The sequence below is a fragment of the Bufo bufo genome, chromosome 1 (genome assembly GCF_905171765.1).
Source record: "Bufo bufo chromosome 1, aBufBuf1.1, whole genome shotgun sequence".
Classification (NCBI taxonomy): domain Eukaryota; kingdom Metazoa; phylum Chordata; class Amphibia; order Anura; family Bufonidae; genus Bufo; species Bufo bufo.
Genome location: NC_053389.1, coordinates 686,604,852 through 686,617,089, shown reverse-complemented (window position 1 = coordinate 686,617,089; position 12,238 = coordinate 686,604,852).

The following is a 12,238-nucleotide window of genomic DNA, read 5'->3' as shown; positions in this document are numbered from 1 at the left end:
CCACCTCACTGAGGTGAACACACATGCTCAGTTCCATCCTTCAACTGCCACCAGCTACAGCAGAAAGGACAAACCCCTGAGAAACTGCACTCCACCTGAGCTGCCAGCATGAAATAAATCTGGCAGAGCAATTGCAGCAATGATTGAGGAGATCCCTGAATCTAAGTGAGAAACAGGGCTGATTCTAGTTTGTTTGTTTTTTTATTAGAAAGAGACTGTCATGTACTATATGATATCTGATTTCCATTTTTCACATTAATCATGATAACCTCTTTAACTTACATAGAATGATATGATTATTTTGGAGTCAACAAATAAAAGTGGCCAAACTAGAGACCGAGAGATTACTTGCCAAAGAGAGTAAAACTAACCCTAAAATGTTCTTCAATTATATAAATGTTAAAAAGTATAAATTTGAAGGTGTCGGCCCTTTAAAGAGTAATGAGGGGGAGTCGCAGAGAGCGGCGAGGAGAAAGCAAAGCTGTTAAATACTTTTTTCTCTGATGTATTCACTGAGGAAAATAAACTGTCAGATGAAATGCTGAATGTAAAAATAAATTCCCCATTAAAAGTGTCCTGTTTGACCCAGGAAGAAGTACAACAGCGACTTAAAAAAGATTAAAATAGACAAATCGCCAGGACCGGATGGCATACACCCCCGTATCCTAAGGGAATTAAGTAATGTCATAGCCAGACCCTTATTTCTGATATTTGCAGACTCTATACTGACAGGGAATGTCCCACGGGATTGGCGCATAGCAAATGTGGTGCCAATATTTAAAAAGGGTCCAAAAACAGAGCCTGGAAACTATAGGCTGGTAAGTTTAACATCTGTTGTGGGTAAACTGTTTGAAGGTTTTCTAAGAGATGCTTAATTTCTAGAACAAAACACCTGTGGGATCGAATTGCTCACATCACCCCTTAATAAATACATTGAGGGGAGTAGTTTCCCATAGAGGCCTCTTTCACGCAAGCTAGTTTTCCACACTGAATCCTGACCCACGTTTTTCACGCATCAGTTCTGCGTTGTGTGAGAATCGCAGCATGTTCTATATTCTGTGTTGTCTGTGAAGGTTCTCATTTATCCAGGTCATGGTATATCTGTAAAGAATAAATCAAGGCAACTGGACTTACTGTAGATTTCTTGAAAACGTTTCACTCATTCTTCCAACGAGCTTTCTCAATTCTGAGTGACTGTACAAGAATTCTCTGGGAATAAATATGTAACTGAATCAACATCTGGTAATTATACCCAGCATGGGGTCAGAGGTCATTATACCCAGCATGAGGTCAAAGGTGTTGATGCCATTATCCTAATTGGAGTCAGTAGGTGATAATGACCTCCCAGAAAAAGGTGTCAAGACAGCATTGTATGTGGCAGACAATAGATGTCTACCCCCCCCCCCCCCCCCTCCTTCCCCGCCTCTATTCAAGCTTGGCTTCTCCATTTTTACGTAGATGGCCTCCTTCACGTCTCGTTTGTACCAATCGGCCTCCTTATCCAAAACACGTACTTGACTGTCTTCAAAGGTGTGACCTGTTTTTTTTAGATGTAAGTACACGGCTGAATCTTGACCAAAGGTTTTGGCTCTTCTATGCTGAGCCATACGCTGATGTTGTTTTGTTTCGCCGATATACAGTTCTGAGCATTCCTCATTACAATGGACTGCGTACACAATGTTGTCCATCTTGTGTTTAGGCGTTCGGTCTTTTGGGTGAACCAGTTGTTGCCTCAGTGTGTTGCTGGATTTAAAGTAGACAGGGATGTGATGTTTATAAAAAAATCCTTGGGTTTTAATTGTTTGTGTATCGTAGGGCAGTAAATACAAAACAGGTGTCATCGGATATACAACTGTAAGGAACTCCTTTAATTTCATATCGATGAACCCGGCTTCTAAGGCCTCCTGTAACAGGACTTGTATTTTTCTCTCAATATCCCACCTTGGATCACCATTGAGTCGTTGGTACATTTTATCATCCTGTAGTTGTCTATGTGCCTCATTTATATACAATTGTGTGTCCATGACCACAATCGCACCCCCTTTATCCACGGGCTTGATAGTGAGACTGTGGTCAACTCGTTCAATGCTGCACATCTACTATCAATGGATTTTTGAAAAACACCTGTTAAGTTAAAATGCTCACTACATCCATTGGTAAATTCTGTGAGGGGTGTGGTTGGGACATCCTAAAATATTTAATGTGAAAATGGCTTAATGTAGTTTAATGTACCATAATGTGCCTAAACCTCAATCAATTGCCTTGAAACTTTGCACAACTTAAGTTTCCAGCTTCCCAAACCTATCCTGGAAGTTTCATGGATTTTGGCTACCCACAAGGCAAATGAGTGACATTAAGTTTGTTTTTTGGGGAGCTTAATGTGGCTTAACGTGCAAAAAACAACTCAGATGTTAACCAATTTCCCCAAACTTCCCTTCCTACTAGACTCTCTCTATGCCAACATATTCTGAAGATTTGGGGTCATTTGATAAAATATACCAAAAGTTATTCACATTAAACTTTTTTATTCCTTTTTGAAAACATTCAGCTTACTGTAAAGAGAGCTTAATGTACCATAATGTGCCTAAACCTCAGTAAATTGCCTTAAAACTTTGCACAACCTAAGTTCCCAGCTTCCCAAACCTATCCTGGAAGTTTCATGGATTTTGGCTACCCACAAGGCAAATAAGTGCCATTAAGCTTGTTTTTTAGGAAGCTTAATGTGGCTTAACCGATTTCCCCCAAACTTCACATAATATAAGACTCCTATCTATTCAAATAAATCATAAAAAAATCTGTGCTTTTAGTAAAACCATAGCACACTTTATTTATTATTTTTTTAAATGACATTATATCCCTTTTTTTCTGTCAACGTTACCTTCATATTGCAATAACTCAGTTTGCAAGAAGACAATTATTTATTTATTTACTGTATTTATTAAACTATATAAACCAAAACATAATAGTGATCTTGGAGGAAAACGTCAGCCTGTATCCATAACCTTTCGATATGTCCCTATAGATGATAGAAAGCACCATCTGGAATGAAGAGTACATGTGAAATCCATTACAGAGGAGGTAGTGAGTGTAATAAGTATGCACATTCTTATCTATGGCATCAAATAATGTGCATAACTTTTGGTATGTTTTATCAAATGACCCAAAATCTTCAGAATATGTTGGCATAGAGAGAGTCTTGTAGTAAGACTACAAGGGGGAAAATCGGTTAACATTTAAGTTGTTTTATGTACATTAAGCCACATTAAGCTCCCTAAAAAACAAGCTTAACCACTTAAGGACCACAGGCTTATACCCCCCTAGTGACCAGGCCCTTTTTTACAAATCGGCACTTCACAACTTTAGCGGTTTATTGCTCGGTCATGCAACTCACCACCCAAATGAATTTTACCTCCTTTTCTTATCACTAATAGAGCTTTCATTTGGTGGTATTTCATTGCTGCTGACATTTTTACTTTTTTTGTTATTAATCGAAATTTAACGATTTTTTTGCAAAAAAATGACATTTTTCACTTTCAGTTGCAAAATTTTGCAAAAAAAAACGACATCCATATATAAATTTTTCTCTAAATTAATTGTTCTACATGTCTTTGATAAAAAAAAAATGTTTGGGTAAAAAAAAAATGGTTTGGGTAAAAGTTATAGCGTTTACAAACTATGGTACAAAAATGTGAATTTCCGCTTTTTGAAGCAGCTCTGACTTTCTGAGCACCTGTCATGTTTCCTGAGGTTCTACAATAGACAGACAGTACAAACACCCCACAAATGACCCCATTTCGGAAAGTAGACACCCTAAGGTATTCGCTGATGGGCATAGTGAGTTCATAGAACTTTTTATTTTTTGTCACAAGTTAGTGGAAAATGATGATTTTTTTTATTTTTTTTATTTTCTTACAAAGTCTCATATTCCACTAACTTGTGACAAAAAATAAAAACTTCTATGAACTCACTATGCCCATCAGCGAATACCTTAGGGTGTCTTCTTTCCAAAATGTGGTCACTTGTGGGGTAGTTATACTGCCCTGGCATTCTAGGGGCCCAAATGTGTGGTAAGTAGTTTGAAATCAAAATGTGTAAAAAATGACCGGTGAAATCCGAAAGGTGCTCTTTGGAATGGGGGCCCCTTTGCCCACCTAGGCTGCAAAAAAGTGCCACACATGTGGTATCGCCGTACTCAGAAGAAGTTGGGGAATGTGTTTTGGGGTGTCATTTTACATATACCCATGCTGGGTGAGATAAATATCTTGGTCAAATGCCAACTTTGTATAAAAAAAATGGGAAAAGTTGTCTTTTGCCAAGATATTTCTCTCACCCAGCATGGGTATATGTAAAATGACACCCCAAAACACATTCCCCAACTTCTCCTGAGTACGGAGATACCACATGTGTGACACTTTTTTGCAGCCTAGGTGGGCAAAGGGGCCCATATTCCAAAGAGCACCTTTCGGATTTCACCGGTTATTTTTTACACATTTTGATTTCAAACTTCTTACCACACATTTGGGCCCCTAGAATGCCAGGGCAGTATAACTACCCCACAAGTGACCCCATTTTGGAAAGAAGACACCCCCAGGTATTTCGTGATGGGCATAGTGAGTTCATGGAAGTTTTTATTTTTTGTCACAAGTTAGTGGAATATGAGACTTTGTAAGGGGAAAAAAAAAAAAATCATCATTTTCCGCTAACTTGTGACAAAAAATATAAAATTCTAGGAACTTGCCATGCCCCTCACGGAATACCTTGGGGTGTCTTCTTTCCAAAATGGGGTCACTTGTGGGGTAGTTATACTGCCCTGGCATTTTCCAGGGGCCCTAATGTGTGGTAAGTAGGTAAATGACCTGTGAAATCCTAAAGGTGCTCTTTGGAATGTGGGCCCCTTTGCCCACCTAGGCTGCAAAAAAGTGTCACACATGTGGTATCGCCGTATTCAGGAGAAGTTGGGCAATGTGTTTTGGGGTGTCTTTTTACATATACTCATGCTGGGTGAGAGAAATATCTCGTCAAAAGACAACTTTTCCCATTTTTTTATACAAAGTTGGCATTTGACCAAGATATTTATCTCACCCAGCAGGGGTATATGTAAAATGACACCCCAAAATACATTGCCCAACTTCTCCTGAGTACGGCGATACCAGATGTGTGACACTTTTTTGCAGCCTAGATGGGCAAAGGGGCCCACATTCCTTTTATGAGGGCATTTTTAGACATTTGGATCCCAGACTTCTTCTCACGCTTTAGGGCCCCTAAAATGCCAGGGCAGTATAAATACCCCACATGTGACCCCATTTTGGAAAGAAGACACCCCAAGGTATTCAATGAGGGGCATGGCGAGTTCATAGAAATTATTTTTTTTTGGCACAAGTTAGCGGAAATTGATTTTATTTATTTTTTTCTCACAAAGTCACCCTTTCCGCTAACTTGGGACAAAAATTTCAATCTTTCATGGACTCAATATGCCCCTCACGGAATACCTGAAGGTGTCTTCTTTCCGAAATGGGGTCACATGTGGGGTATTTATACTGCCCTGGCATTCTAGGGGCCCTAAAGCGTGAGAAGAAGTCTAAAAAAATGTACGCATTTGGATTCCGTGAGGGGTATGGTGAGTTCATGTGAGATTAAATTTTTTGACACAAGTTAGTGGAATATGAGACTTTGTAAGAAAAAAATAATAATTTCCGCTAACTTGGGCCAAAATTTTTTCTGAATGGAGCCTTACAGAGGGGTGATCAATGACAGGGGGGTGATCAATGACAGGTGAGTGATCAGGGAGTCTATATGGGGTGATCACCCCCCTGTCATTGATCACCCCCCTGTCATTGATCACCCCCCTGTTATTGATCACCCCCCTGTAAGGCTCCATTCAGATGTCCGTATGTGTTTTGCGGATCCGATCCATGTATCCGTGGATCCGTAAAAATCATACGGACATCTGAATGCAGCCTGACAGGGGGGGTGATCAATGACAGGGGGGGGTGATCAATGACAGGGGGGTGATCAGGGAGTCTATATGGGGTGATCACCCCCCCTGGAAGGCTCCAGGGAGACGCCTGTATGTGTTTTGCGGATCCGATCCATCTATCAGTGGATCCGTAAAAATCATGCGGACGTCTGAATGGAGCTTTACAGGGGGGTGATCAATGACAGGGGGGTAATCAATGACAGGGGGGTGATCAGGGAGTCTATATGGGGTGATCACCACAGTCATTGATCACGCCCCTGTAAGGCTCCATTCAGACGTCCGTATGCGTTTTGCGGATCCGATCCATCTATCAGTGGATCCGTAAAAATCATGCGGACGTCTGAATGGAGCTTTACTGGGGGGTGATCAATGACAGGGGGGTAATCAATGACAGGGGGGTGATCAGGGAGTCTATATGGGGTGATCACCACAGTCATTGATCATGCCCCTGTAAGGCTCCATTCAGACGTCCGTATGCGTTTTGCGGATCCGATCCATCTATCAGTGGATCCGTAAAAATCATGCGGACGTCTGAATGGAGCTTTACAGGGGGGTGATCAATGACAGGGGGGTGATCAGGGAGTCTATATGGGGTGATCACCACAGTCATTGATCACGCCCCTGTAAGGCTCCATTCAGACGTCCGTATGCGTTTTGCGGATCCGATCCATCTATCAGTGGACCAGTAAAAATCATGCGGACATCTGAATGGAGCTTTACAGGGGGGTGATCAATGACAGGGGGGTAATCAATGACAGGGGGTGATCAGGGAGTCTATATGGGGTGATCAGGGGTGATCAGGGGGTGATCAGGGGTGATCAGGGGCTAATAAGGGGTTAATAAGTGACAGGTGGGGTGTAGTGTAGTGTAGTGGTGTTTGGTGCTACTTTACTGAGCTACCTGTGTCCTCTGGTGGTCGATCCAAACAAAAGGGACCACCAGAGGACCAGGTAGCAGGTATATTAGACGCTGTTATCAAAACAGCGTCTAATATACCTGTTAGGGGTTAAAAAAAATCACATCTCCAGCCTGCCAGCGAACGATCGCCGCTGGCAGGCTGGAGATCCACTCGCTTACCTTCCGATCCTGTGAGCGCGCGCGCCTGTGTGCGCGCGTTCACAGGAAATCTCGGCTCACACGAGATGACGCCAATCGGCGTTAGCGTAGCCTGGGGGAGCCGCCGCGATGACGCCTTTCGGCGTTACAGTTGCGACAAGTGGTTAATGGCACTCATTTGCCTTGTGGGTAGCCAAAATTCATGAAACTTCCAGGATAGGTTTGGGAAGCTGGGAATTAAGGTTGTGCAAAGTTTCAAGGCAATTGATTGAGGTTTAGGCACATTATGGTACATTAAGCTCTTTTTAGGTTAAGCTAAATGTTTTAAAAAAGGAATAAAATAGTTTAATGTGAATAACTTTTGGTATGTTTTATCAAATGACCCCAAATCTTCAGAATATGTTGGCATAGAGAGAGTCTAGTAGGATGGGAAGTTTGGTGGAAATTGGTGAACATCTGAGTTGTTTTTTGTACGTTAAGCCACATTAAGCTCCCCAAAAAACAAGCTTAAAGGGAACCTGTCACCTCTACTATGCTACCCTCACTGAGCGTTTCTAAATGTTCATTGTGTTACCCTAAACATATAAATTACACTTTTAATTTAATTTGCAGACTAATTCAATAAGTATTATGCATTTTTGTACTTCCCGCCTTTTATGCAAATTAACATAAAAGAGTCATATCCAGGGCCGGACTGGGGATAAAAACCAGCCCTGGAAAAAGTTGCATACCAGCCCCACAGCATTGCGTCATTATTTATTTGCTTATAAAAGGGGAAAGCATTCATTTTAAAACAAGTGTGTAAACAAGAATATGAACTTTGTCCCACAATAGCTCTTTTGTAGAACCCCCATTGTTCATATTCTCACCGTAGACCAGCTTTTCCCTACCAGAATGCCTCCAGCTGTTGCAAAACTACAACTCTCAGCATGCCCAGACAGCATTTGGCTGTCAGGGCATGTTGGGAAATGTAGTTTTGCAACAGCTGGAGGCATCCTGGTAGGGAAACACTACAGTAGACCATTATCCCATCCAATTGGGTCAGAACTAAGAATAATCAAAGAACTTTACTTTAAAGTAGCGGTGGGACGAATCAAATTTTTTTCGAATCCGAATTCGAATCTGAAAAGGTTCTCGAATCTCTCGAATCTTTCGAATCTCAAGTCCTACGAATCCTGTACACAAGAATTGTGCGAATGGTGTAAGAAACAAAGTGATCCAAACTCAAAATTCTTTTAATATGAAAAAATAAAGAGTCCTTTTTTAACCCCTTAAGGACTCAGCCCTATTTCACCTTAAGGACTTGGCCATTTTTTGCAAATCTGACCAGTGTCACTTTAAGTGCTGATAACTTTAAAACGCTTTGACTTATCCAGGCCGTTCTGAGATTGTTTTTTCGTCACATATTGTACTTCATGACACTGCTAAAATTGGGTCAAAAAAGTTAATTTTTTTGCATAAAAAAATACCATATTTACCAAAAATTTTTAAAAATTTGCAAATTTCAAAGTTTCAGTTTCTCTACTTCTGTAATACATAGTAATACCCCCAAAAATTGTGATGACTTTACATTCCCCATATGTCTACTTCATGTTTGTAGCATTTTGGGATTGATATTTTATTTTTTGGGGATGTTACAAGGCTTAGAAGTTTAGAAGCAAATCTTGAAATTTTTCAGAAATGTACAAAAACCTAATTTTTAGGGACCACTACAGGTCTGAAGTCACTTTGCGAGGCTTACATAATAGAAACCGCCCAAAAATGACCCCATTCTATAAACTACACCCCTCAAGGTATTCAAAACTGATTTTACAAACTTCGTTAACCCTTTAGGTATTGCACAAGAGTTATTGGCAAATGGGGATGAAATTTGAGAATTTCATTTTTTTGCCTAATTTTCCATTTTAACCCATTTTTTCCACTAACAAAGCAAGGGTTAACAGCTAAACAAGACTGTGTCTTTATTGCCCTGACTCTGCCGTTTACAGAAACACCCCATATGTGGCCGTAAACTACTGTACGGCCACACAGCGGGGCGTAGAGTGAAAGGTGCGCCGTTTGGTTTTTGCAGGGCTGATTTTGCTGGACTGTTTTTTTGACACCATGTCCCATTTGAAGCCCCCTGATGCACCCCTAGAGTAAAAACTCCATAAAAGTGACCCCATCTAAGAAACTACACCCCTCAAGGTATTCAAAACTGATTTTACAAATTTTGTTAACCCTTTAGGTGTTGCACAAGAGTTATTGGCAAATGGGGATAAAATGGGGATGAAATTTGAGAATTTCATTTTTTTGCCTAATATTCCATTTTAACCCATTTTTTCCACTAACAAAGCAAGGGTTAACAGCCAAACAAGACTGTATCTTTATTGCTCTGACTCTGCCGTTTACAGAAACACCCCATATGTGGCCGTAAACTACTGTACGGGCACACAGTAGGGCGTAGAGGGAAAGGTGCGCCGTATGGTTTTTGGAAGCCAGATTTTGCTGGACTGTTTTTTTGACACCATGTCCCATTTGAAGCCCCCCTGATGCACCCCTAGAGTAGAAACTCCATAAAAGTGACCCCATCTAAGAAACTACACCCCTCAAGGTATTCAAAACTGATTTTACAAACTTTGTTAACTCTTTAGGTGTTGCACAAGATTTAATGGAAAATAGAGATACAATTTCAAAATTTCACTTTTTTGGCAGATTTTCCATTTTAATATTTTTTTTCCAGTTACAAAGCAAGGGTTAACAGCCAAACAAAACTCATTATTTATGGCCCTGATTCTGTAGTTTACAGAAACACCCCATATGTGTTCGTAAACCGCTGTACGGGCACACAGCAGGGCGCATAAGGAAAAGAATGCCATACGGTTTTTGGAAGGCAGATTTTGCTGGACTGGTTTTTTTGACACCATGTCCCATTTGAAGCCCCCCTGATGCACCCCTAGAGTAGAAACTCCATAAAAGTGACCCCATCTAAGAAACTACACCCCTAAAGGTATTCAAAACTGATTTTACAAACTTTGTTAACCCTTTAGGTGTTGCACAAGATTTAATGGAAAATAGAGATACAATTTCAAAATTTCACTTTTTTTGCAGATTTTCCATTTAATATTTTTTTTCCAGTTACAAAGCAAGGGTTAACAGCCAAACAAAACTCATTATTTATGGCCCTGATTCTGTAGTTTACAGAAACACCCCATATGTGTTCGTAAACCGCTGTACGGGCACACAGCAGGGCGCAGAAGGAAAGGAATGCCATACGGTTTTTGGAAGGCAGATTTTGCTGGACTGGTTTTTTTGACACCATGTCCCATTTGAAGCCCCCCTGATGCACCCCTAGAGTAGAAACTCCAAAAAGGTGACCCCATTTTAGAAAGTACGGAATAGGGTGGCAGCTTTGTTGATACTAGTTTAGGGTACATATGATTTTTGGTTGCTCTATATTACACTTTTTGTGCGGCAAGGTAACAAGAAATAGCTTTTTTGGCACGTTTTTTTTTTTTTTTGTTATTTACAACATTCATCTGACAGGTTAGATCATGTGGTAATTTTATAGAGCAGGTTGTCGCGGACGCGGCGATACCTAATATGTATACAATTTTTTTTATTTATGTAAGTTTTATACAATAACTTCATTTTTAAAACCAAAAAAAGTTTTAGTGTCTCCATAGTCTAAGAGCCATAGTTTTTTCAGTTTTTGGGCGATTATCTTGAGTAGGGTCTCATTTTTTGCGGGATGAGATGACGGTTTGATTGGCACTATTTTGGGGTGCATATGACTTTTTGATCGCTTGCTATTACACTTTTTGTGACGTAAGATGACAAAAAATTGCTTTTTTACACCGTTTTTATTTTTTACGGTGGTCACCTGAGGGATTAGATCATGTGATATTTTTATAGAGCCGGTCGATACGGACGCGGCGATACCTAATATGTATACTTTATTTTTATTTATGTAAGTTTTATACAATGATTTTATAGTTTTTTATGTTTTTGGGCGATTATCTTGGGTAGGGTATGATTTTTGCGGGATGAGATGACGGTTTGATTGGTACTATTTTGGCGTACATGTGACTTTTTTGATCACTTTTATTACCTTTTTGGGAAGTAAGGTGGGCAAAATTTCAATTTTCTCATAGTTTTTATTTATTTATTTTTATGGTGTTCACCGTGCGGGGAAAGTAACATGACCGTTTTAGAGATCAGGTCGTTACGGACGCGGCGATACCAAACATGTGTAGGGAATTTTATTTTTTGAATTTTTATTCAGTGATGAATGTTTTTTTTTTATCTTAACTTTTTTCACTTTTTTAAAAAAAAAATTTGACCCAGACCCACTTGGTTCTTGAAGATCCAGTGGGTCTGATGTCTGTATAATACAGTACAGTACAATATATATTGTACTGAACTGTATTTTACTTACACTTTGTCTGAACAGATCTATGCTTTTAGCACAGATCTGTTCAGCACCATGGACAGCAGGACGCCTGAGCAGGCGTCCTGTTGCCATGGGAACCTTCCCCGTCTGCCACAACTTCGCAGACGGGGAAGGGTAAGCACAGGGCTGAGGGGGGCTGTCGGGGGGCTCTCTCCCTCTCCATCGGGGGGCTGCAAAGGCACAGCAGCCCCCCGATGGTGAGGGAGGGAGCTCCCTGACCGATGACAGTTAACTTTTCCCATACAGCGGTCCGTACGGACCGCGGTATGGAAAGGGTTAAACGGCTGACATCTGCACAGATGTCATCCGTTTATACCAGGGTGCCAGCAATGTGCTGGCACCCTGGTATACCCACTAGAAGCCAACGATCATTCATGGGGAGGCGGGCGGGGGATCGCGATCCCGCCTGCCGCACCGCCCGCCTCCCGCAATGCCCCCACCGCATGCGACACCCCCCCCGCACCACCCGCCGGCATCAAATCGTGCAGGGGTGCAGGGGGGTGGTGAAAAATATTGATTTTAGGCACTCAAAAGTTTCTGATCCCCGTGGTCAGGGACAGCGGGGATCAGAAACTGCAAAAAGCGCAGCAAACCCCAGGTCTGAATTGACCTGCGGTTTGCTGCGATCGCCGACATGGGGGGGTCACATGACCCCCCCTGGCGTTGTCACAGGATGCCGGCTGAATGATTTCAGCCGAAATCCTGTTCTGATTAACCCCTGGGGCGCCGGAATACTGATTTCAAGTTAGGACGTACCGGTACGCCCTGAGTCC